Genomic DNA, 26,410 nt, shown 5'->3' with positions numbered 1-26,410 from the left:
TTCTGTTAGAGAAGCCCGAATGGGCTAAGACACACCCATCAGGAAATTTCTTGGGGGCACAGAGCACGAGCACCAAAGTCCTAAGCATGCGTTAGACACTTGGTGGCTGGCAGGCTATCAGAGGTTGGGGTCGTAATAGAAATTTTTGGTTTTTCGCTGACTGTCCTTCTCACCTTGGATGCTTTCAGTCTTGTATTATTCGGGATATAATCAGGGGTTCTCAGGTTTTGGCCTGCGTAAGACTTGCCCAAGAGTATCTAATAAAAATGCAGGTTCTTTGGATCCTTACCCAGAGATCCTGATTCAGTAAGTTCACGCTATTAGAAACACCAGGATATTGGGTAAGGGACCAGTTTCTGGCAGTTTACAAACCTGAGCACCGGTCCAGGCTCCATCCCTTATCAAATCTGTGTTTTAGAGCAAATTGTCCTGCCGGAGCGTCAGTTATCTGATCTGTAAAATGGGGATATGAGACTTCCCTTGGCAGAGCTGCAAGTGGTTCACATGCTTGGCACAAAGTAAGCATTCAGAACAGAGTAGGTAAACTTACCCATTTCACGGCTGTCCAGTTACCTGCAATAACTCTCAGTTCAGAAGAGCTGTGGTTGAGTAGGGTTGGGTGTGGAGGGTTATGTCTTAGCCTTCATAAGCCTGGAAGAAGAAAACAAAGGGAAGGTTATCTTTGAGCTTAATTTTAACCCAGGGACCAGACAGTTAAAATAGCGGGTTTTATTTAATGTTCACGACAACCTGTGATGTCAGTGGTATCCTGTTTTCAAGGCAGGAGGTGACTGTGTATCTGGGTTCCTGTGAGACAGTCCAGGTTTACACCTGTTAAGCTGGTGTAATAGTTATCAGTACTCCTTCTCACTTACAGAAGTGGCCAGACAATACACTCTGTGCTTTACTTTCTTGCAGTAGCTCTGTAGGAGAATACAGACCCACCTGTTTACACTGTGTAAACGAGAAAGGGAAAGCTCACAGAAGCTATGGAGGTCGCTAGTCTAAGTGGTTGTTACCTGCTGACTCGCCAACCCCAGTACTTGGGAACATGATTGCATTTGGAGACAGGGCCTTTAAAAAAGTGATTCAGTGAAAATGAGGCCTTTAGGGGGGCCCTAATCCAGTCTGACTGGTGTCCTTGTAAGAGGAGGAAATTTGGGCACACAGAGACACATAGAGGCTCACGCACAGAGGAAAGAGACCACGTGAGGACACAGGGAGAAGGTGGCCGTCTGCAAGACGAGAAAAGAGGCCTCAGAAGAAAACAACCCTGCTGGCATCTTGATCTTGGACTTCTAGCTCCCAGAATTGTGAGAAGATAAGTTTCTCTTGTGGAAGCCACGTAGCCTGTGGTATTTTGTTATGGCAGCCTGAGCAGACCAAAACAGTGGTTATGCATGATTTGAATCCAGAGCTGACCCCAAACCTGCACTTTTTTCCCGTGAATGAACCTTCTTTGCCCTATGCCAGGCTGCAGTACAAGTGACCTTATCCGTTTAGGTCTCTGGCCTGACATCCAAACTCAGCTTCCACTGGGTGGTCTCCAGTGAGCCAGTTTCTCCAGCAGGCAAGGGTGCTGAGTTTTTGATCCCATGAAGAGCTCATTGCATTTCCCAAGGCACCTGGTGTTTGACAGTGACCAGAATAAGGTCCAGTCTCTGGATGGTGGAAGCTTCCTCCTTCTATCGCCAAGCAGAGGGCTCCCGGGGAGAGCACCACCCAGCCTTCTGCAGTGTTGTCCTGGGTGTGTCTGTGCTGAGGCTGTACTATTGGGGCCCATTGTCTATATGCTGACTTGATGGGCCTCGGGGAAACTGGCTCAGAAGGCTTGAATCACAGGATTGTCTCACCTGTACACCGAAGTCATCACTCAACACGCAAGAGCAAACGCTATCTTATGATATCATCAAAGCCAAGGAGGAGAACGCCCCTTCCATTGACTAAGGCTTACGCAGGTCTCAGCATAACCAGGAAAGCCAGAAATGTTTGATGCATGCCTGGAATGAAAATGAACAAATTCTTCCTCCTCTCTGCTTTCTTTATGAAAGTTTAATTGCTTGTTAAAATTAGGGCTTTGGCCCTGATGGGCTCGAAAGTTTTTGAGCCTGGCTTCCTGGTCTTACGGGCAAGACTCGAGGTGCAGACAAGTTTCAGTTCTGCAGGAGCTGTAATCAGGCTCTTGCCTCTCTTTTAAACAGCTTTGGGATGGAAGGGCACACAGGGTCCCTTTAAACTCATTTTTGTCTCCCTCAGGGTACCTGCCAGGCATAGCGCTAGCTGCTGAGTTGGAACACGGTAAACATTTGTGGACGGGTTTGGCTAACCCTGCATGGTTCCTGCCGTGGCACAGTGACTGCATTTTGTTCTTAGTCACGACACATGTACTGATTTCGATCAACCATGTCCACTACCTTTTTAAAAAAATACAGATACTAAAAAAGGATTCCAGTAGTTGTTAAGGTGGTACCTTTCATTTGCTGTATTCTTCCTTTAGATAGACATTCTCTAGGTTGCAGGATTACATTGTCTAAGGTGGGACGATATTCTCAGATAAGAGCTGGTGTAAAATAGTGGAGCACAGGTTTCCTGAGTGTGGGGCGCTGGGATTGAATCCGGGCTTCAACACTATCTGTGTAGCCTTGGACAGGTTATTCAGTCTCTATGGTCATCAGTTTCCCCATCTCTATCATGGGAGTAATGGTGGTTCCTACCATAAAGTTGTTACAGTGGTAAATGGAAAGATGCAGGTATAGAGGTTAAGCCAGTGCCTGGAACATGGGAAGAACTTAACAAATTATTAGCCATTGCTTAACAAGTAACTTGGGAAGTTAATAGCTACTACTAGTATTCATGACTGTTCTGAACTGTGGTCAAGTAATATGCCTATGGGATAAAGTTTAGAATAAACCAAAAGAATGAAAAATGTCTTCATCTCAGGGCAAGGGCACTCTGAGTGATGATTTCCATTAATGTGGCTGTAACGGCATCTAAATGAATTCAGAAGGACTGGTATATTTAGCAAAGAGGGCTGAAGGCTAACTCATAAGTAGTGCAAGATCCTGATGGTCGAGTAATTTCTTTGCTTGGTGTAATGTACATCTTGCATGGAGCCTGGCACGTAGTAGGTCCTCAATAAATGATAGCTATCAGTTTGGTTATTTCCGGTTCCTGGGATGTATTTGCAGACTTAGGGAGAGTATGCATCATTTCGTTTCCAAGGCTGGACTGTCTGTACAGTATGTTTTGGTTCTATCAAGGTCCATGTTTGGAGAGTGTATCTGCCACAGTGGTGCAGTATGACAGATCAACCTGAAACTCAATGACTGGAAAGAACAAGCATATATTTTCTCCATGTGTGAAGGTTGGCTAGGGGTTGGCTGATCTAGGCTGGGTTTAGCTTCAAGCTGCAGATTGGATGGGGTCTGCGCCGACTGTCTCTCATTCTCCTTGGACCAGCAAGCTACCTGGGGCACATTCTTCTTGTGCTGATGGCAAAAGCACAAGAGGTCATGCTCAATCACGCAGCCACATTTCAAGCTTCTCTTATGTCCTAACTGCTAATGGGCAAGCCCAAGTTCAAGGGATGAGGAAGCACGCTTGGCAAAGAAATGCAAAATCACAGGAACAGAGGGTGTGGATCTAGGGAGTGGTGAAAACGAGGGCCACTTATTCAACCTACCCAGTTCCCCAATTGACTTCCTCCATGTAGTCATCGCAGTAGATGATATGAAAGGGCTTTCCTTGCTTTAGGTGGTTCCCTGGTTCCCAGTCCCCACATTAAGATTCTAAAAGCACTCCACTGTAGCATCCAAGCACGTTGCAGGTTCCCCTTTGGGCTCTGGGAGCCTTTCCTCTGACAGACAGGAGTTTACTGTAAACCAAAGAGTCCCAATTTAGACAGACAGGATGGATTAGGCAGACAGCATCAATGACCTGGTTCCACTTCGTTAGCCTTTCCAACTAAGGAGGATGTTACTGAAAGTGAGACCTCACAGAGGTGCTGTCGTACCTTGAATCCTCTGCACTGAGCCTCCGTAGGGAGAGTCTTATATTTCAAATGTGCACAGAGGAGGGGAACACAGCTTTCTTGGCAAGTGAATCCCAAGTGTCAATGACATGGCCATTTGTGAGTTACTTTGTCTTCTTCTTGGCTAGGTGATTAACATGCTAAATAGATAGCATTTTTGCTTTTGTTTTTCAGAAGCTTTTTAATGAATATTAGTCCCCTGACCCTGAGCCCAGAGGGTCTTCCTCTCCGTTGGAACACCAAATAAAGAGTTGGTGCGACACTGTATCCAAGGATCAGGCTCTGGGTTTTGTCAACACAGTTGTCAGAGGTTCCCTGTGGTTTCCCAGGAAGGTTTTTTCCAGTGGAGTTGTTCATAGGGGTTCAGGATGGCATTCTCCCCTCTCCACCCCACCCCACCCAGTGGGATTCTGAGCAGTGAAGAGTAATCCCCAAACAATAGCCGAATGGGCTGTGAAGTACAGCTTAATTAATCTGGGCACGCACCCAACACCCTGTGCAATGCTTTGCAAAGACCTGGCTTTAAAAATGAGGCTAATGTCTGAGTCTGAGAAGCAGCTTCTTCTCTTCTAGTCAAAATCTGGATGGTAGGATCTGAATAAGGAGAGGGACAGGGCTTCCCTGGTGGCGCAGTGGTTGAGAGTCTGCCTGCTGGTACAGGGGACATGGGTTCGTGCCCCGCTCCGGGAAGATCCCACATGCCGCAGAGCGGCTGGGCCCGTGAGCCATGGCCACTGAGCCTGCACGTCCGGAGCCTGTGCTCCGCAACGGGAGAGGCCACAACAGTGAGAGGCCCGCGTACCGCAAAAAAAAAAAAAAAGAGGGACAGACAGACACACGGAGACTGAGCTGAAGCACAGACTTGCCTGCTGTCACTCACTGAACAGCATGGTGGGATCTGACCCACACTGCCCGGCACAGACCAGGATGATGGCCTTGCCTCCTGGCAACTAGCATGGGCCCTGCCCAGCATGCTTGCCTGACACAGGGAAACTGGGAGTACAGGGTCCACTCTCCCTGCATACGAGTGATACAGGAGCTGGCTGGGGGGCTTCGTGAGAGATGCTAAAATAATGAACCTCACTTGAAAAAAAGTGGTTCAGTGAAGGTTCTCCCCCGTCATAGTTGCCACTGCTTTCCCCTTGAGAAGGAGCTAGTAAGGGTTTGAAGACAGAGGCCTGCAGTATTTCTCTTAAGACTTCTCCAAGTTCCTTTATGGGCCAAGGCTGCAATGTGGGAGAGAAAATGCCCCTCAGTCTCTTCCTGAGTACGAGGAATATTCAGTGCCAGGGTGGCATGTGAAAATTAGAGTGAGACGTTCTCTTGGCAACAGTCTTTGAGCTGCACCGTTGGAGAAGTGCTGGGAATTAGAACAGGAATCAGGAGAGAGCATTCCCTCGTCTTGAAGGAAAAGTCAGTACAGACCAGAACACAAAATGATCCTGGGGTCAGGACTCCACGCTCATCACAATTAGGTACCAAAGAGAAATGAACAAGAAATGAGTGACAGTTCACCTGGGGTAGGGGTTTAAGATGTTCCGCTTTCTCTACACTTCCTTCTTTTAAAGTTGTGGAAAGAACACTTCACATGAAATCTACCCTCTGGGCAAAATTTTCAGTGTACAATATAGTTTGTTAACTCTAGGCTCTGTGTCGAACAGCAGCTCTCTGGAGCTTATTCATCTAGTGTGAACAAAATTTTGTACCCAATAAATAGCACCTCCCCATTTCCCTCTCCCTCCGGCCCCTGCCAACCACCCTTCTACTCTCTGCGTCTATAAGAGTTTATTTTAGGTTCTTCATATAAGTGGAATCATGAAATCTGTACTCTCATGTTTATGGCAGCCAAATTTGTAATAGCCAAAACATGGAAAGAACCTACATGTCCGTTGACAAGTGAACGGATAAAGAAAATACATAGTATGTACATGCACAGAGGAATTTTTTTTTTTTCTTTGTGGTACTTGGGCCTCTCACTGTTGTGGCCTCTCCCGCTGCGGAGCACAGGCTCCAGACGCGCAGGCTCAGCAGCCATGGCTCACGGGCCCAGCCGCTCTGCAGCATGTGGAATCTTCCTGGACCGGGGCACGAACCCGTGTCCCCTGCATTGGCAGGCGGACTCTCAACCACTGCGCCACCAGGGAAGCCCTGCACAGAGGAATATTATTCAGCCTTCAAACAAGAAGGAAGTCCTGCCGTTTGTGACAACATGGATGAACCTTGAGGACACCATGCTAAGTAAAATAAGCCGTTCACAGACAAACAGATAGGGTGTGATTCCTACATCTCCTTCTTGTTGACAGCAGAGGCCAGTGAGCTGGGGCTAATTTGCACGGCTTCCTTGAAGCCTGTGTTGGAAAATCTGCTCGGATAAAGCAAAGCTTCCAATTGAGTTCGCACTGAGGGGCTGTAAAAATCACGCCCATTCTCTGTAAGAGGCAGCTTGAGGTTACTTTCCCAGAATCAGGAATCCAAGATGATGAAGCTCAGAGCTGACATAGTCCAGACAAAAATAGCCTTTATGTGCCGAGCTTCCTGTTTTCTTTGGAATCCACTTGCTGAAAACCATTACCTCCTCCCCAGCTGCCCCTTGCTCCTCCGTACCCACCCTGCCCCCCACCCAAGAGTTCACGTTTAATGACCCGAGACATTACCTCCAAGCATTTCCAGTCAATTGGCTTTTGTAGCCAGTGAATGAATGGGACTTTCTCTGGCCTTCTCTCGCCTGAAAGGAGTCTTCCCCAGCCCATTGGAATGTGCCACACAGACCAGGAATTAAGCTCTTCTTTTCCTCTCAGTCCTTCCCTCATTCTTTCCAAGATCAGACACAAAGTGGTGGCCTTGCCCCTAATGGGGATTTTATATTCTTTCAGGTTTATTTCTAATCCTCTTACGGACCCATCTTCTCCTTCACATCAATGATTTGAAGACGCTTTGAGATACTCGGCGAGGGGCCGTTGTTTCTTATTTCTTTACGCTGACACTTCATGGTTGTGCACGATCTCCACGCGGGTGTCCCTGTATCCCCCTAATGAAAGATTACAGCCTCCTTCGTCCTGTGGGTGTGAGAGGAGGTGTGGTGGGGGGAGATTGGGCCGGGCTGTCCTCCTGTCACGTGGAATGGGGGCGACAGAGGGGGGCCAGCTTCCCTGCCGGGGTTGCTTGATGCCGGGGCAGTAGGTTACACTTCTCCCACCGCTCACATGTGTTTTCTCCTCTTTTCCCACAGGCCGCACAGCCAAGCCCTGTGATCACCCTGGAGGCCCAGGTGAGTACCTTCCCGTGGTGTTTGTCACTTTCTCTGCACTGATGTCCCCGGACCAGCTCTCCAGGGAGCGTTCGTGCATCCTCTTGGCTCCAGGACTCAGGAAGGCTGGACGGACACATAAGGCCATCCTCCTGCCCGGTTGGGATATGTGCGTGCACCCACATGTGTACACACACCAGCTGATTGTTCATGAGTATGTGTGCAGGCATGCATGTACCCAGGTTCTGAAAGCACCGTGGGAAGAACCAGACGTGTTTCTTTTGAGTTTTCTTCTGCCCTTTGCTTCCACCCAGCAGTCGCGAGGAGGTGTATGCAGGGGGAGAGGGAAGGCAGAGAGGAGGCATGCAGTGGGGGATGGCTGCCCTTTCATGCCTTGGGTTTGGAGAACTTTCTCCTGGGCAGTTAGTTGTGTGCTTGTGTCTGCTTGCGCGATGGGCCATTCTGAGGAATGTGAATCACGGTGGCATTTCTGTGCGGGGGTGGGGGGGGGGGCAGGTGACCAGTGGGCCTTGTAAGGAGGGAATGGCCCTTACTGTCTACTTTCTGCTTTCCGGGGAGCTAGGACAGCGGGGCAGCTGTGAGTCCAGCAGACCCAGGTAGAGCCCCAGAGCTGTGTCTTCTGGACCTGAGGGTCACTGAACCGCTCAGCCTCTGTCTCCCCATCTGGAATATTATTACCACAGGGATCGTGCCTGCCCTGCAGGGCTGTGGTGAGGAGGAAAGGACAGGGTGTCTGTGAAGTCATCAGTATGGCTAAGTGCTTGTGAGTGTTAGCTTTTTTTTTTTTTAAACATCTTTATGGTGGGAGTATAATTGCTTTACAGTGGTGTGTTAGTTTCTGCTGTTTAACAAGAATGTTAGCTTTTTAAACCAGTACAACGGTGCTTTTCTGACGGGACTTGAAGGGGGTGTATCTTTGGATGGATGGTTTCCTTAGCTCTGGTCAGACAGTAAACAGAGAAGCCAGGGTGGATGCCACCAGCGCCCCACAGCTAACGGCGTGTCAGACAGGCGAACGCAGCTGAGCTTCTCAAGGCTTCTCGGTGACTCCTGCACATCCTGGGACCAGCTGCGCCCTGCTCTTCACCCTCATCGCGGGCATCTCTGCCCTGCCCCTCCTTCCTTCATCAGAAAGGCCGGACGTTGGGAGGACAGTGGATTCTCAGGGTTTCTTTGGGCTCTTGTGGCCTCTCACTACCCACCCCCGCTCTCCCCACACACACTTATGTCGGCTTCAGGGATGACCAGACAACAAAGCTGGCAGGAAGGAGCAGTGCGGGGGGACTTGGAGGGGATAAACGCCCAGTTTTTAGCCTCTGTTTGGCCATCCTCTGGTCTGGTTTTTGGCAGACTTCGGCCAGTCACCTGTCACCTCGGCCACGTTTGGCAAATGTGAATTGTACCTGTGCCAAGTCACCTAGAAACACATCCTCCCTGAAATGAACATATTTTACTTTCAGAAGTAATGTTAAATTAATACAGTTGAAAAGCTCCTTTGGGTGCCCGCTAAAATCACTGCAGCGTCCTCTCAGAAGTATGGGAGCCATACTTGGGGACACGTGTCTCTCTCCACGTATTTTGACAGAACGTCCAGGGCGGGTTTTTGAAATGCTGGCCCTTCTCTTCTTTATCAGTCTTTCCCCAGAAGGAAAAGTTACTAGACTCAGGGAGACCCCTGGGCAGATAGTCTGCACCCAGAATTCTGGAAGCCAAGTCTGAGGTGGAGTGGCTGCAGCCTGGATGGTTCTGTCCTTTGCCCTGCTGTATCTTTCGCCCCACCAGCCCTTCAGAAGCTCCATGGGAAAGAACGGTCACATGCCCTGGCTCTGGGCTGTGACAGCTCACCCCTACCTACACAGTGACCTCTCCCCGAGTCACATCCATCGGCCTGAGAGACCTGATCCCTGGTCCGCACGCAGCCAGCTGTGGCACGTGGCCGGCTTTCTGGAGCTCGGTCTTTGGGGAGCCGTAGGATGCTGTTGTCTTTCCCCGAGTTCTGGTTTCCCCTGTTAAAGGGACGTTGGAACCCAACCAAAGTGCAGATGTTTTATTTTTGTTTTTTTTGTAACTGTTGGCACAAGCCCGTGGCCAGATCTGACTTTGTGCTGGGCCTCAGCCCATCATGGGACTCAGGATGGGATCCTCTTCAGCTGCCTGCAGGCAGGTCAGATGAGAGGGGCAGGGAAAGGTTCTCTGGCAGGACATGGCACCCCAAATATTACCCATATAGCACAAGCGAGGTGGCAGATGTGGCCGAGCTTGGAAGAGCCAGCCATGCAGAGGTGAGTGGTAGATGTGCTCTGAGCCCTGGGTCAGTTCCCACTTCCTCCCCCTGTGCCCTTTGCTCCCAAGAAAGCCATCACCTGCTCCATCCTGGAGCACAGGTGCCACAGGTGGGCCTGAATTTGATATTTCACCGTGAGCCATGTCCGTACGTCATGCTTCAGTGGCGTGCCTGTCCAGGGTCCAGTCTGCATAGGGACATTGGGCCAGCCAGGGACCCTTCCCTCCACGCGTTCCCTCTCTCCCTAGTCCTCACTGCATCAGCCCCCGCCCAGTGCTCAGTGCATCTGTCCCCGGGCAGCTGTTCTGAGTTGGAGGGGGCGTGGGATTGCTTGGCTGCTGAGGCCTCCTCTAGTGCTCTGCCACTGGCACAGCAAAGCTTCGCATCTGTTGGCATCAGCAGGACTGTCTCTGCTTAACGGCCAGATTAATAGGATGAGGGCGTCGAGTAAGGTTTAAATCCCTGGTGTCAGCTTTCCCTCAGCAGGTTGCCCCTGGGCGGTACCGAGGACTCCCTGACTTGCAGTGGTGAATACTTTTCTAGTCTCCAGGTGGTGGTTACCCGGGAACCAAGTGACCTAGAGATGGAAAAAAAAAGTGTCTGAAAGGAATTTGAATTTGGTTAGCAGCATCGTCAATGATCCCCGCTCTTACTGATATTTACCACTTGCCAAGAACTGGCTTCTCCCACTGAATCCTCAAGTGCCGTTATTACATAGGTCTTTTCATGATACCCGACTTCCAGATGAGGACCCTAAGGGTCAGAGAGGTTAAGTAACTTGCTCAAGGTCACACAGGACCTAACATTGGTGAGTGTCAGACTTGGGGCCATATGACATCAGAATCTACCTTCTCAACCTCTCTCCTATTTTTCCAGGGAAAAAAAAGTTGCCTGGAAAGATTTGCTGATGCTCAGAAAAGCTGGAGGGACGAGCCTGACGTATGCACCCCAGGCTCAATATAGATAAATAGATAGACGGATGGATAGTGCTTTGTACAAGTATCCGCAGATGTACTTAGGTAAGTAGGTAGAGGGATGATAGATAGATGATAGGTGGATGGATATATAAATAAATAGATAATAATGCTTTACATGGTGAGTGATTCTTTGACCGATAGTTTTGCCACAAGGCTGGTAGGTAAAAGGGTTTAAGCCATGGACCCAATAGAAAATTTATTTTTAAAACAACACAAATGAAACATCTCCCCGTGCATCAGTAGTGTTTTGGTAAATATGAATGCTCATTATTTGATTCTCATTGATCGCCACGATGGTTTATCATTTCTGAATTCACTCCAACTGGCAAGGCCTCTCGTTATTCAATTGTAGCTTCTGTCTCCCTTCCTGCCACCCCTTCCCCCAACATCTTCACTGTCAAATTACTTCATGGCCTCTGCGCCAACAGTGAGATCCCCTGGGAGGTGTCATAAAGGAACTCTCAGGACCTGAAGATCAGGGGCATCAGGAGGAAAACTCCTGACTGCTCAGCTTTCAACAACCAACCAGGTACTTGAATTTCTTTGATCAACCAGCTGGGGGTATAAGGGGAGGGAGTTACATTCACATTATTTAATGATGATGCTGGAGTCATTGAAGATTGTGAGCAAAACTCACGAAGAAAACGAGTAGTGGGTGGAAGGAAATCAGTCGGTGAGAAATTCATCCATTCATCCAGTTGGTTATTTAATAAATAGTCTGGGGTCCAGGAAGAGGCCAGGCCTTGATGCTAAATGTACAGCAGTGAACGAGACAGAAGGCACCTTGCCCATGGGGCCCCCATTCTGTCTGGGGGAGTCAGACAGTGAATTTAAGAGCAAATAAATACGCCCATGGTTTCAGGGAGTAATGAGTGAACGAAAACAAGACCAGCGTGTCTGTAAGTGGGAGTGACCGGGCGCCACAAGGGGGAGAGTGTTCAGGGAAGTCTGTCTCTGGAGGTGAGTTTTAAGCTCAGGAGGTGACATCTGAGCTGAGAGCTTACAGTAGAAAGAGTTAACCAGGCAAAGAGATGGCAGTAATTGTGTTCTGAGAGTTTTGCATATTATATCTGGGTTCCTGTAACAATAATGCCAGTTCTCCGTAGAATCAATTAAAAGTTTTAGCTCCTTGGAGCTCCTTCAATGCCTTGGTATCATTAGAACGTCAGGATGAATAAGGAATTACCTTATCAGACAAGGGTGAAGGGCAAGGACTGAGGGGGTGGGACAGAGAGAGGAAAAGGGGCTTAAATTTGGGACCATCCAGTCAAACTAACACCTGCGGTGAGCATTTTGACAGGGAACTTCTGACCTGAACAATGTTGTGCTGTGATAATGGGGCTTATGTGAGAAATCGGCTAATATTCATCATTAGCTAATTAGCTGGCTCCCTTTCAGCTGAACTGAAGCCTGAGTCTAAACCAGTGGTTCTCAACTTGGGGCAAGTTTACTACCTTCACACCTGAGGACATTTGGTGATGTCTGGAGACTTTTTTTTTTTTTTTTTTTTGGAGACATTTTCGATTGTTACAGCTTGGGGGCTGGGGAGTGCTACTGGCATCTAGTGGGTAGAGGCTAGGGACATTGCTAAACACCCTACCATGCATGCAGGAAAGAATTATCTGGCCCCAGATGTCAGTAGTGCCAAGGTTAAGAAGTGGTGGTGTAACCTCATGTGCTACGCGGACAGCTTATTTTACAAAGACAGTCCCAGCCACATAATTGTGACCGTGTAGAAGGGCGAAACTTGTTCCTTCCCACCTCCGCCTCCAGGCTCTTGGCCGTGACACCTCCATCCCCCAAAGCCTCTAGGTCTGAGTTGCCAGGGAGTGACTGCACACAGGGTCATGATTCATGATGTGTGTGAGCATGTGCACAGTGTGTGGAAAGGGGAAAAAACCTCTTAGAGCTAGTTTTCTGAGAGATGCTAGGGCCCAACGGCATTTGGAGAAAAATGCAGCATTTAAATACAAAAAATGAAAAAGCCCATCTACGTGGCTGAGTTCAGAGAGGGTTGGGCTAAGGTTTCTGGACCAACAGAGTAGGACTTGTGAAAGCCTCAGCTTCAAGGCCCAGTTCCTTTTTCAGAGGCAGACCACAGCCTCTTCTGTGCAAACTTCTTTCTCCTGAAGCTCTTCCCCCACTCCCGGGATTAAAGCAATTGCTGTCTCCTCACCTCGCTTCCAGCTCTGGGCTTCGATTAACCTTTTCCTCCGTGGAGAGCGGTTTGGGGAGTGATCAGGGAGCTTCTGAATGGCTCTTACCTGAGTCTCCAGCCCATTAATTCTTATGGTGCCTGGCATCTGTTGAGAGGACGTTGAGACCAAATTGCTTCTCAGCCCATCTGCTTTCCTCTCCAGAGCAGACAAGGCTGCTTTGGGGACAAGGCAAATCCCTCCGCCACAGTCTTTTCCTCTGGCTCTGATTTGCTGGGTCTGTAATTAGACCTGGTGGGAGAGGTGGGGCAGGGAGGTGACCAGCTGGACCACTGCCCGGGCCAGGACTTGGCTTGCCAGGCAAGGAGGCCGGACCTGGCGGTAGAAACGTTCTCAGGGAGGATTTGCGTTCCTATGGCCATGGTGCCTCTCTAGTCTGTATGACTCAGGGCAAACGAAGTGATGCAACATTCCATAAATAGCCGGCAAGTTCCCCAAAGTGTAGCCACATGTGCCGTTTCAAAAAATAGATCGTGTTGAGGTCATTATTCCTGTATTCTCCATGCGAGATGGCTTCTCCCGAGACATTGGAGGTTTGAGTTTAGCTGTTGACTGAGAACACTTCAAACTATTGCTCTTGTCAGTAATGACCAACATACATCGACTATAAGTTTACTATGAGCCGAGAACTGCATGTGTATGTGTATTTGTAAATTTAGTACATTTAGCCAGTATCCACTAAGCACTGGTAACATGGGCTGGGTGCTCTTCTAAGTAAGTGCTCAGATTTCACAGCTGCCCTCGATGGGAGGTATTAAATCCTTCCTGTTTTACAGATGAGAAACTGAGGCATCACAAGACTAAGCTCCTTGTCCAATAGCTACCAAGTGGAGCAGCCGGGATTTGGACCTGGCAGTCTAGCAGGTACAGATCTTAGCCCCATTTTACAGACAAGCCGACTGAGGCCCAGAGAGACCGAGTTTCCTATAAAAGTTATACAGTCAGGGCTTCCCTGGTGGCGCAGTGGTTGAGAGTCCGCCTGCCAATGCAGGGGACACGGGTTCGTGCCCCGGTCCGGGAGGATCCCCCGTGCCGCGGAGCGGCTGGGCCCGTGAGCCATGGCCGCTGAGCCTGCGCGTCCGGAGCCTGTGCTCCGCAACGGGAGCGGCCACAGCAGTGAGAGGCCCGCGTACTGAAAAAAAAAAAAAGTTACACAGTCAGTAAGTGGTTGAGGCTGGATTAGAGCCAGGCTACAAATGAAGCACCGTCTCCTTCGCTGCTATGTTGCTAAGACATAGATGACATATAGACAGAGAATAGATACAGATGATAGATAGGTATAGGAGGTAGAGATGTAGGCGTAGTTATAGGTCTGTAACTTAATTACATAATGTGTATGTGATGTACAGTGTATACAGTCAGCCCTCTGAATTCCCCATCCACAGATTCAACCAACCATGGATCAAAAATATCTGGAAAAAAATTCCAGAAAGTTCTAAAAAGCAAAACTCGAACTTGCCATTTGCTGGCAGCTCTTCATGTAGCATTTACATCGTATGAGGTGTTGTAAGTGATCTAAAGATGATTTAAGGTGCACAGGAGGATGTGTGTAGGTTATATGCAAATACTGTGCCGTTTTATATAAGGGACTTGAGCACCTATGGATTTTGGTCTCTATGGGGGTCCTGGTACCAATCCGCCTGGAAATACTGAGAGACGACTGTATACACATAATACATATATACATTATGATATCCATTATACATTAGATGTCATATATTATACACTGTACATTAGAAAATATAATTCTGTATCTATCAATATATCTAATTTATATCTCTATATCTGAACCTATGTCTGTCTAATCTATATCTAATGTATATATGTATTATAGTGCATATATTATTATAATGCATGTATGTGTAATGTATACAAATAGCATATATATGCTACATATAGATTAGAAAGATACAGAGATTAGGAATAGAGAGATAGATTAGATAGAGAACATATACAGATATGATGTAGCAATAAATGTAGATATAGACATAGATAAGATTTAGATATAGATATAGCTACAGATATATGTATAGTTACAGATATAAGTAGAGATAGAGACAGAGGTAGAGATCACTCCCTTGGCCATCCCCAGCAGACGGGTTTGGAATTATCTGTCCGTACGGAGTGAATTCCAGGTGCGGAGCCGAGGTTCCATGCAGCGGGAGGGTCCCCCTGCAGAGAGCAAGCAGAGTGGTCTCACAGTGAGAAGGAGACACTCACGTTTCCCTTCCAGCAGATGCACCTTCTTGAAGAGCACCCGCCCACACAACTTCCAGCACTGAGGGGAAGCCCACAGTGCCACCAGCTGAGCAACACGGCAGTGTCTCCAGATTTGCATCGAATTACAAGCTGGAGTCTGGGTGAGCAGGCGTTGCTCCTGTCTGGCATCCGTAGCACATGGACCAGGATCTTTGAGGCTTAGTGTGTCTGCTCCGTGAGGTTTCCGGGCAGGGCGGTGTGAACCCAGGAGCTTAAAAAGAGAAGAATGTTCAGGCTGGGTTTGAAGGTTCTAGCTGTCGAGATAATTCAGTCAAGAAAATCGCTTTCACATAAAATAGCACGACAGAGGTCCAGGTGGAGGAGGGACATCAAAGTCAATACCCAGAGCCCAGACCTGGAGGATTTAGGAACCAGAGGGGATCTGGGTGCTGCTTCTGCAACATCGCCTGCATGTTTGCTCCACACCAGGGACTTTGCTAAGTGCTTTTTTTTTTTTTTTTTTTTTTTTTTGCGGTACGCGGGCCTCTCACTGTTGTGGCCTCTCCCGTTGCGGAGCACAGGCTCCGGACGCGCAGGCTCAGCGGCCATGGCTCACGGGCCCAGCCGCTCCGCGGCATGTGGGATCTTCCTGGACCGGGGCAAGAACCCGTGTCCCCTGCATCGGCAGGCGGACGCTCAACCACTGCGCCACCAGGGAAGCCCTGCTAAGTGCTTTTTATGTATCATCTCATCTAATCGTGATGGCAGCACCTGGGGAAGGGGCTCGCGTTCCCCTCCTTTGCAGGTGAAGACATTGAGACATTGACAGGTTAAGTACTTGGTTCAAGGCCACAGCCCTCCTGAATGGCAGAGGGAGGACCGAAGCCAGACCTCCGTCTCCTGCAGCGTTTGCTGTGCCCCCTGCCCCTCAGGGCTCACCTTTGTGCTTTATATGTGGAAAAACCCAGAGTGGCTCCACAGCTTTCATGGTCACCCAGCACGTTAGTGGCAGACCCAGATTCAGGTGACACTTCACCATTGCCAGTCAGATAAGCCACACGTGGTTCCTGGCCACAGGAAGTTCAGGCTCCGTGTGGAGGGTCAACAGCCCCACGTCTCCCTCACGCACCCTCTTGCTGATGCCACCTCGGATGTTAGGTCTCAGCTGAGATGAAGCGTGTTGGCTGTATTCTGTCCCCACCCGCCTCAGATCCACTCTCCACCCATCCTCCCTTCCCTCGGCCCCCAGAGGCTGACCTCGATGGATTTCATCAGCATGCACTTCTCATTGCTTCGGTCCAGGGGAGGCCATGGCAGGAGATGGGAGGAGGTGGGGACAGTGGGATGGGGTCATTTTCTGTGGGTTGGCTGAGTCGCCTGGGAGGGCCACAGCTCCTGTAGGACTGCCCTGTCCCACAGCTACAACTGTTCTCTCCAGGACCTGATCACTCGGATCAGGTGGTGACAGCTCCCCGCTGTGGCCAGAACTGCTTTGTCGGTCCCCCTTAGAAAGTGTCTCTTGGTAAAGTGTCCTCAGCTTTCCCTAGGAGAGTGGCCTCTGTTTCCTCGGGGCCTGGACACGGAGCCTCCAGCCCCTTCTTCCCATAGCACTGCCAGTGGGTTTTCCCAGGGTGAGTCACTGTCGTTTCCTGTCCTGTTGTGATAAAGTGGGGGGGTCTTCAAACCAAGGGGTGGTCCCAGAAGGGGTGGGAGGGAGCAGTGATTCTTTTGAAACTGAATGCCCAGTTGTGGGTATCTGAGCATTTTTCTGGGCAGAGGATCAGAGCTGTCATTCTATTTGTGACAACCTCCCCCCAAAACCAAATCGAGAAGCAAACATTCTCAACACCGCTGTGCTAAGTAAAGCACGAGAGGACCCACATGCGTGAGAAAGATGCCCCAGGCAGGGGCCAGTTTGCTCTGAGTCTTGTCACTCACACCCCTCTGTCTGTCTTGGCTCTGAGACAGTGAAGGACTCCTTCACCCAGGAGGGACCAAGGTCTAGGCTGACAAGGCGGGGAGGGCAGGACTTCAGCTCCTCCCTGTAACCCCAGAGCAGACAGGCAGACAGAGACAACAGGCTATTTCTGCTGGCAGGGAAGGCCTTTGCAAACTCTCCTTTTCTCATTTTCCATCACACCTCCAGGAAATTAACTGTCTTAGCATTTGAAACTGATTTCTCAAAAGTGCCACCACCTCGCCTCTGCCTCTGAAAGGCCCTGGGAGGTCCAGCACGTGGCCATTTCTCCAGTCCAAGTGGTTCTGGCTGGGGAACTGGGCTGTCCTCTCCCAGGAGGTTGGAGAGGTGGGGTCCCAGCTCCAACCTCAATGCAACCCTCCCTGCTGGGTTCAAGTGCCTTTCTAAAAAGGAACATCTTATTAATAATAACCCCTTCTGATTTTCTTCTGGGAACTATAGCACTTATTTTTCCACTGAAAGGAAGGGGACTGGATGGAAAACTCAAGTTAGCTGTGGTACCAGATGGGTGGGGCTGAGGACAGTGGGACAGTTTTATCGTCTTGAGAAGGAAGAGCCCAGCCAGCTCAATGCTAGAAGAAAGAAACTCCAGCTATACAAGGGGCCTAAAGCAACTTCTTTGCCACACGCTCCCTGCCCCAATTATAACCGGCACCAGTTATGCGGTGGCAGGAGGTAACTTTCTCATGACATCATCCTAGACCCAGAGTCATACACAGGCCTCCTGGTGGCATCTCCAACTGGCCCACGGGGTTTTGGGGGGCAGGGAGGGGGTTTGAAAGGTTTTTGAAAAATTGGAAGGTAAAACTACATTGAGCCTTTAGATGTCAGCTAGTGGCAAGGACTAGCTGCCCCCTTTGGATGGAGCCCAGTGTCCTGGATTCGAATCCTGACCTCTTCACTTACTGAATGCATCACCTTTGAGAAGGTATTCAGCTTCCTGAGACTCAGTTTCCCCACTGGTGAAAGCAACCACGTCACCTACCTCCTTGGACTTTTAGAGGCTGGGGTGATGATGCCCACTTGTCACTTATAAACACTAACCCCACCCCGCTTTCTCTCTTGTGTCAGGAGCAGACCCCAGAAGCAAGGGCTCTTCAGTCTCCTTCCATTGTCTCCCCGTGCAGGAATTTGCTTTGTCCTTTTTCTGGAACATTCTTCCTTCTCTGTTCGGATGGCTGCTTCCCTCTTTGCAGAGAGGGAAGTAGCATTAGTTAAATTACCGGAATGTTTCTGGCAGCTGAGCCAGGTGCTTGCGTCCTGTGAGTGGGCTGGGACGTTTGCCTTCACGCGGGACAGGGCAGGCTGTGTTGTCACCACATAAGCAAAGCCCAGGTCTGCCTGGACTCCGAGTGGTCAGCAGAGTGGCAGAGGCAGGCACAGTTCTTCTAATGAAAAAGCGTCTTCTGGAGGGGAGGGGAGGGGAGATGAGGCTCTCCCACTAGCCCGGCCAGTGGAACTGCCCCTGGTTAAGAGCCCCACACAGCTTCCTTAGACGGCTAGACGGCCAGACGTCAAGCATCTCAGTAGCCCTCAGGCCGAGTGTGGGCCGGGTCTCATCAATTCTTCTGCCTCCCGTCTGCCCATCACTTCAGGGTCTCCCTTCCCCAGGGCAGCCTCGTCGTTCACCCTGCGCATCCACCAAGCTTGCTCAGCCGAGGCACTCCTGCCGTTTTGGACTTCACTGTGGGCGCTGTTCTGTGCAGCGGACCTGGGCTCTACCCACTACGTGCCAGCGATGCCCCCTCCCCAGTTGCAACAACCCAGAATACCTCCAGACACAGCCAGATGTCCCCTAGGGGCAAAGTGGACCCCAACTGAGAACCACTGGCCTGAGTGTGGTTTGCAGGGACCATGTCATGAAACGGTGCTGGGGAGGGTTAGGTGAAGTCCACGGGTTGGATACCTCCTATAAATATCATTGGATTTGACGTCTTTGCTCTCAAGTGACTTTATATGGGTGGGGCGAGAGGGAGAGTTTAAACAAACCGGCACATGCCAAGCCTTTCATTGCTGGCTAGATGAGATACGAAGGAAAACTCAAATGTTCCAGCAAACTCTGAGCACAGAAAGGTGAAGGGCCCGGTGTGCTCCTGGGGCCTGGAGACCCTAACCCCAGCTCTGAACACTGGCCGAGTTGCTTTTAGGCTGGGTGCCTGGTGAGTGAGGGCCAAGTTCCAGGCAGGGCTCCCGAAGCCTGCAAGCGTGGGGTTGGCAGATTTGCTGTGGTTTGGCGCTCTCAGGAGGGCGTGGGCTTGCCTGACACCCGGAAATAGTCTGTGGCTTTGGGACTGACTCTGTAACGTGTTCAAACCGGCTGGTTTTACTCCCCAGTTACTAACTCTAACTGTACCGCATTCATACAAGCTGCTCTTCACTCCCTGGACTCCGTGAAAGGGTCCTATGTGCGGAGCATCAGCTTAGAACAACCAGGCTGCTGTGTGCCGTGCCGGAGGTTACTTGTTTACGTGTTAGTTTGCCCTTGAGCGTTTCTCCACCCTGTTCTCTATGGCTAGAAACATGTTGGTTTTTAATTTTTATTCATTTATTTATTTTTAGGTTTTCCTTTTGGGACTTAAGATCTTTTTCTGGATTTGTTTTTCATTGTTGCTATGATCAGTAGTGTATTGTATTCTCCGTTTAGTACTATATTATTGATTAGTTCATTCATTGAATATTTATTGAGTGCCTCCTCTGTGCTAGACACTGTTTCAGGGGCTGGAGATACAGCAGCAAACAAGACAGGAGTCCCTGCTCTCACGCGCCCTCATTCTAGACAGATGGTGAACGAGAGATGTGTGTTTCAGTGTTATGTCAAATGGTGACAAGTGCTAAGGAGGAAAGTGAGGCAGGGGAGGGGTGGGCCAGGCCAGGTCAGTCGAGGAGGGATTGCCCTTTGACTGTGGTGGGGCTGGGGAGGGCCACCTGGAAATGAGGCAGCGTTTGAGCAGAGTCCTAAAGCGTATGCGTGGGCGAGGAACAGAGAGCAGCCAGTGCAAAGGCCCTGAGGTAGGTTTTGCTTGGCGTGGTTTTTGCACCGTAGAAGCCAGTGTGGCTAAAGCAAGAGTGAGCAAGGGAAAGAGGGGTGGAGGTGGGGCCAGAGCGTTAGGATCTTATTGAACCTAGAAAGGACTTTGCTTACACTCCATGCTGGGAAGCCTCTGGAGGAATTTGAGCAGAGGAGCGACATGGCCTGACTTTTGAAAATGGGATTGGTTGCTGCCCTGGTGAAAATGCACGGTTGTTAGTCAAGGGCAGGCACAGGAAGACGGGCGAGGGAGGAGGCTTTGCAATATCCAGGGCAATGCAGTGGCAGTTGGGACCAGCATGTTCACAGTGGAGGCCGAGAGAAGTGGTTTGATTCTGGACACTTCTGAGAATAGAGCCAACTGGACTGACTGTGGGTTGAACACATATAAAGCAATACAGGCACACAATAACAAATAAATAAAATCAAATAATACAGAAGAGTATCAAGTGAAAGGTAAATCTTATACCCCTTTTTCCAGTGTTCAGAGGTAACCACTATTAACAGTTTTCTTATTTCTCCTTCCAGGTTTTTCCTTTGCATATTAATGTGGGGGGTGTGGGGAAGGGTACATAGGCAGGGATTTTGTTTCCTTGAAACTGAATCTGAAGAAACATATTTTATAATAACTTGCTGTTCCTCTCTCTGTATCTTAGACGTCAATTTATATCAGCACCCATCACTCTTCTTCATTGTTTTTAACTGCCTTCCATTTTCTCCAAGTATTCCCAGCACCCAGCATGGTGTCTGGTATGCAGTAACTGTTCAATAAATATTAATCAAATGAATTAAATATCCCATCATCTATTTAACTGATTTCTTGTTGGTGGACATTTAGATTGTTTCTCTCTCCCTTTTTTTTTTTTCCTGTCTTAATGCTGACATTCTTGTACACGTACCTTTTCACAATTGAGCGTGTACGTCTGTAGGGTGAATGCCTAGATCTGGGACGGCTGGCTCAAAGGGTATGTGCGTTTTAGGTTTTGGCAGGCATAGTGGATCTGTCCTATACAGAGGTTTCTTCAAATCACCTATCGAAGTGATTTCCTGTTTCCTCTCTCAAAAGCACTGGGGATTATCAACCTGTATAATCTGTGTCAAACTGATGGGTAAAAACAGTACTTACTGTCTTGATTTGCATTTTAGATATGAGTGGGCCGGAGCATTTTTAAAAAGTCGTATCTGTTGATGAATCCCTTCACTCTGTTTTCCTGGGTGCCGGAGGCAGCACTCTCATCCTTGGCCTCCTTGAGATGTGCCGGGTGATACCCGAGACTTGCCGGGCGCTTGCTGTGCCAGCACGGTGCTGAGTGCTACACGTGCGCTAACTCCTGTGATCATGCGCCATAAACGCTGTGAAGGAGCTGTGGTTATGTCCTCCCTCTCAGATAATGAAAATGAGGCTCAGGGAGGAGTTAAATAAGTCCTCGGAGGTCGTTTGTCATGTGGAGTGTACGTGGGGAGCTTGCAGACCTCGTTTTATTGCACTTTGCTTTATTGCACTTTGAAGATACTGTGGGGTTTTTTTCTGCTTTTGTTTTTTTTTTTTTTACAAATTGAAGGCTTGTGGTAAGCCTGCCTTGAGCAAATCTGTTGGGGTCGTTTTTCCAACAGCGTTTGCTCACTTCACGTCTGTGTCATATTTTGGTAATTCTCACCATATTTCAAAATTTTCATTTGTTATGGTGAGCTGCAATCCATGATCTTTGATGTTACTATTATAATTGTTTGGGCACATTTTAGCGATAAAAAATTTCAAATTATGATAGGTACATTGTTTTTTTAGACATAACGTTATTGTACACTTAATAGACCACAGTATGGTGCAAACAACTTTTATATGCACTGGGAAACCAAAAATTCGTGTGACACGTTTTACTGTAATACTTGCTTTACTGTGTGGTCTAGAATCAAACCCACGACATCTCCGAGGTGTGCCTGCATTGGACCTGGGCAGAACTCTTACCTGCCGTGCCAGACAGATCAGTGGATTTGGTAATGGCCACGATCCCCCACTTTAAGACTTGGCCTGATATTTGGAAAACAAGCCAAAGCATTCCCTGGCTTTAGGGAATAAATGGACTGGACCTGGCACGTGGCTGCACGTGGGCCTGGGGCCCCAGCCCGTGGGGTGAGAGCTGGAGACACAGCTCTGAGCCAGGCACGCCCTGCCCAAGGCCACACAAGAGACCGGGGTCACCTTTTTCCCCCCAGGAACACATCTCCTCCTGGAACTGGATCTGGGGGCTGACTGCAGAGATGTCAGTAGTTAGAACTGTGGCTTGGATCAGGTAGCTGGAGAGACGAATGGAAGATGACGGAGGGACAGATGGAAAGAAGGAAGGATGGAAGGAGGGGAAGGAAGAGAAAGGAAAGTGGGAAGGATAGATTAATAGATATAAGATCTCAGTTCATATTAAAAAATCCCTACTATACACTGACCACTGCTTCAGGTACCCGGGATTGGAAGATGACGGACCCAGTGCCCTGCACCCAGGGAGCTCACATCCAGAGCAGGGTGTTTAAACCTTTTGTGTCGTGGACTCCTCTGGCATCCGGCAAAAACCTGTGGCCCCCTCTCCTTAATAATCTTTTTAAATGGAAAAAAATAAATGCATAAGATTACAAAGGAAAGCAGTTATATTGAAGTACAGCTATCAAAATATATATAAAAATAACACACATTGAGAAATAATGCATTTGCATCTCTATTAATACATTAAGTAACTAGATTTGGTGGCAGGTCTAATAACTATGGTAATTTTGAAGTAGTGACAAGTGTGAATAATATTTTGAGACATCTGGTACCAAAGCAATGTGATATGAAAATATCTGTAATTTCTATGGGTGTCGGAGTCTCAGGTCTTGCTAATACCTCTGCAGCCTGGTGCCTACATTCATAACTGAAGGACATGCTAAATTTCAGTTAGATGTAGTGAAAATAATTATGAAAATAAATACGTACACATTCAAGACCCCCGGAATTCTCTCCACAGACCCCCAAGTCCATGGACAAGGACCCCTGGGTTAGATGGAGAGAGGAACCATTGCAAGGTGGTGTATACTCATTTCACTGAGCGCAGTGGTGGACAGGATCACCTGTATTATTTAAATGAGTTGTCTTGCTGTCTCTCTGTCTCTCTGCCCTTTTGTGTTTTTCCTGACCATTTATAATTGAAATTGTTATAAGATAAACGGACTTTTGATATTTCTTCCTGTGGAGTGCTGTCAGGTCTATAATAATGTAGGAGCACCCAGTACAACCCAGAACACTCCTGGAAGGCTCCCTGGAGGAGCCGTTGCCCACACCATTGTCCTGAAGGGTGAGTGAGAGTAGGCCAGGAGAGGCAGGGATGAGGGGATGTACAGGCCATTGCCAACAGAGAGAACAGAGTTGAAATGATGGGTTCTATCAGGAAATTACAAGAAATATGATATTAGTGGTGAACAAGGAGAGGAGCAGAGAATGGCAAGAGATGGGCCTGATGAGATGAGAACAGGCCCGGATGATGTAGACCATTCAGGGAGCTTGAGATTTATCAGGTAGGCAATGGGGAGCCATTGAAGGTGTTTGAGCAGGAGAATGACATGGTCCAAGACCAGTGTGAGAAGATCACTCTGGCTGCTGCTTGGGGAATAGATTGGAAAGGTGAGCCTGGAGGCAGGGGGACCAGAAAAGGGGCATTCAGTCCAGAAGAGCTATGATGAAGGCCCGAATGGGGCAGGGACAGTGGGAAAGGAGAGGAGGGGACAGATCTAAGGGCCATTAATATGTAGAGTGGACAGGGCAGGATTTTGGCAAGCAGTTGAGGGGAGCACGGGATAGGGAGGGCACACAAAAAATTGAGGTAAGGATGTGTAAATAAAGGACCAATTTGGAGGGAAGATGAAATCTTCTTTGGACACGGGAGTTTGTGCAAAATCTTGTGGGGCTGTTGAGGAGCAAGTGGAGTGGAAAAGCCCTTCAGGAGCCTCCTATGCCTGTTTGCCCAGAAGCCCAAGCCTTGGAAGGGGGTCCTCTCTGGACTTAGCAATATGGAATCTTGCACCTAGGACCTATTTGGGGTGGCATTGCAGTGCTGCAAGTTTAACACAGGCCACTATCTCCCAGGAATGAACCCAGGCAAAGGGTAGTAAGAACTAAACCACTTTTTAAAAGAAAAACCTGCACTTCGCAGGGATTTATATGCCTTTCTGTGGCTGAATAATAAATTTTTTACAGCTACAGCTGGCGTTATATATGACCTTATAAAACGCCATGATAGCGTCTAACGAATATCGTATTGTGGAATATATGAATTTCTTTTCCAAGGGCTTTTTAAAGCATTGTCTGTGGCTTGGGCAGGCAGGAAAGCCTCACTGCACTTCATCCGAGTGGGCAGGCGAGCATCTTCTCTGGGACTGCTTGTCACTGTCAAGGTCTCCAGGCCCTGAGGAGGCAGCCACTGGCAGGGAGCGGGGTGCTGATCTGACACACATGCAAAAGCCCTCAAGTTTGGGGGATGTCAGCTCAGCTGGATCAAAGGTCAGGCTGGCTCTTCCCCATGGCATTCAGCCTGGCTGGACTTTCTGTGACCAATTTAGAAGTTGACCTTTTACAAGATATGAGTGTCTTTGATGGCCTGGAGGAGCCCTGGGAGAACTCTCTCACACACACACACACACACACGCGCGCGCGCGCGCGCGTGGAATGGGATTCCAGTGTCAACATCGTCTCATTGGCCTTTGACTACCCCCGCCTTTTTCTCCATTCCTATCCCCCCCACCCCGACCTTGGACATCTGCATTCAGAATTCACCATCCTCCAGAAAACAGGATTTTTTCCCTGCCAGAAAAGTGCAGTCTAATGACAGTTTGGGGAAACACGGGGGAGTGGCAGCGGGGGCTTGGGTTAATTGTTTTCTGGTTAACTGGGAGTTATGAGAACACTATTGTTTCAACCCTTGCTTTTAAAGTATTTCCAAAGTATGTCAGTCCATATTCCCGGTGTGGTAAATGCATTGTGGGTAACTGAACCTGTTTGTAGTGATTTAATTACACAGGTGTCAATTTCCTCTCCACATTACATGCCTCCACACTCCATCCGTGTCCACCTCTGCACCTTTCTCCATGCTGTGCTCCCCGCCTGGGGTGCCTTTCCTCCCCCTCCTCCTACACAAAGTCTTCCCAGCCAGCCAGGCAAAGCCAGGTCTCGACTTCTGATGGCAGCCTTTTCCAAAGTGCCGCATGAACTGGCAGAGCACGAGATCATTCCCAGCAGTGCATGAACAAACTTCAAAGAAATTAATTGCTATCTGTTTAAATTTCTAGTTACATTCTATTTATGGCAAAAATTATGCTAGTGTTTCCTCCAGTTTATGGGTAATATTTGCTTTTTAAATTAGTTCATTAAAGATAAAGATAGATGAGCTGATGTAAAGAGCATTGGTAAATAAAGAAAACAGCAGACACTACATGGATAGGTCAAAATCGGAAAAGTTAGCAGATGAATGATTAAAATTTGGAAGGGGTGACTGTTTCTTGCTGTCTTCTTCCTCCTGAAATTCCCAGTGCAGCGGCGGGTAATTCATTCATTTTTCTGATCTCAGTTTTCTCATCATGGTACCTGTCTTATATGTCATCCAACCCTCGTTCCAGGTAGCCAGCAGCCAGTTTTTATTGGACCCATAATTAATTGATCTTTTTTCACGTGTGATTTGTTACTGCCCCAGCTAGACTGCAGGCTCCTTTGGGGAAAGTCTTTGTAAGCATCATCAAACTCTATACATTCCTGGGTGGTCAGTAGGAAGAAGGTCTTTTTAGAGAAGGATTTACTTTTTTTGGCTATAACGTGTGAGTTCATTTAAAGTGAAAGATGGGGCAAATACTGTCATAGTCTGAGTCTGAGAAAGAGGCAGGTGATTTGGTGGAGGCCATGGTCGGCAGCGCCTACTGCAGCCACCTTTCTGCTGGGAAAGGCCCTGGCAGCCCCTTCTCCAGGTACGAATAGACCCACTAGAGCCCAAATTCAACTTGTCCATTATGTTGCACCAGTTGGGAAGAGACACGTAAGCAGTTGTTGATTGACGATCAATTAGTTGTAAACACCCAGAACCAGCGTTCTCAACAGTCAGTTGAGACGTCTGCTCCAGAGCTGCCCTGTCCCGGACGGTGGCCACCAGCATGGGGGTTGCTGAGCACTTGAAATGAGGCTGGTTCAAGTTGAGTTGTGCTCTAGCAGAACGAGTACCAAAGTATCACATCGATACTTTTTCATCTTGATTACATGATGAAATTATAATATTTTGGATATATTAGGTTAAATAAAATAGATGATTCAAATCAATCTCTCTCATTTCTTTTTCTTTTTTTTTTTAAACTGGCTACTAGAAAAATTTTTTTTTAAACTGGCTACTAGAAGTGTAACCATGAAGTTACATTCATGGTTCAC

Source organism: Grampus griseus (genome assembly GCF_964374135.1).
Source record: "Grampus griseus genome assembly, chromosome: 14".
In the NCBI taxonomy this organism is placed as follows: domain Eukaryota; kingdom Metazoa; phylum Chordata; class Mammalia; order Artiodactyla; family Delphinidae; genus Grampus; species Grampus griseus.
Note: the sequence above shows the minus strand (reverse complement) of the source record.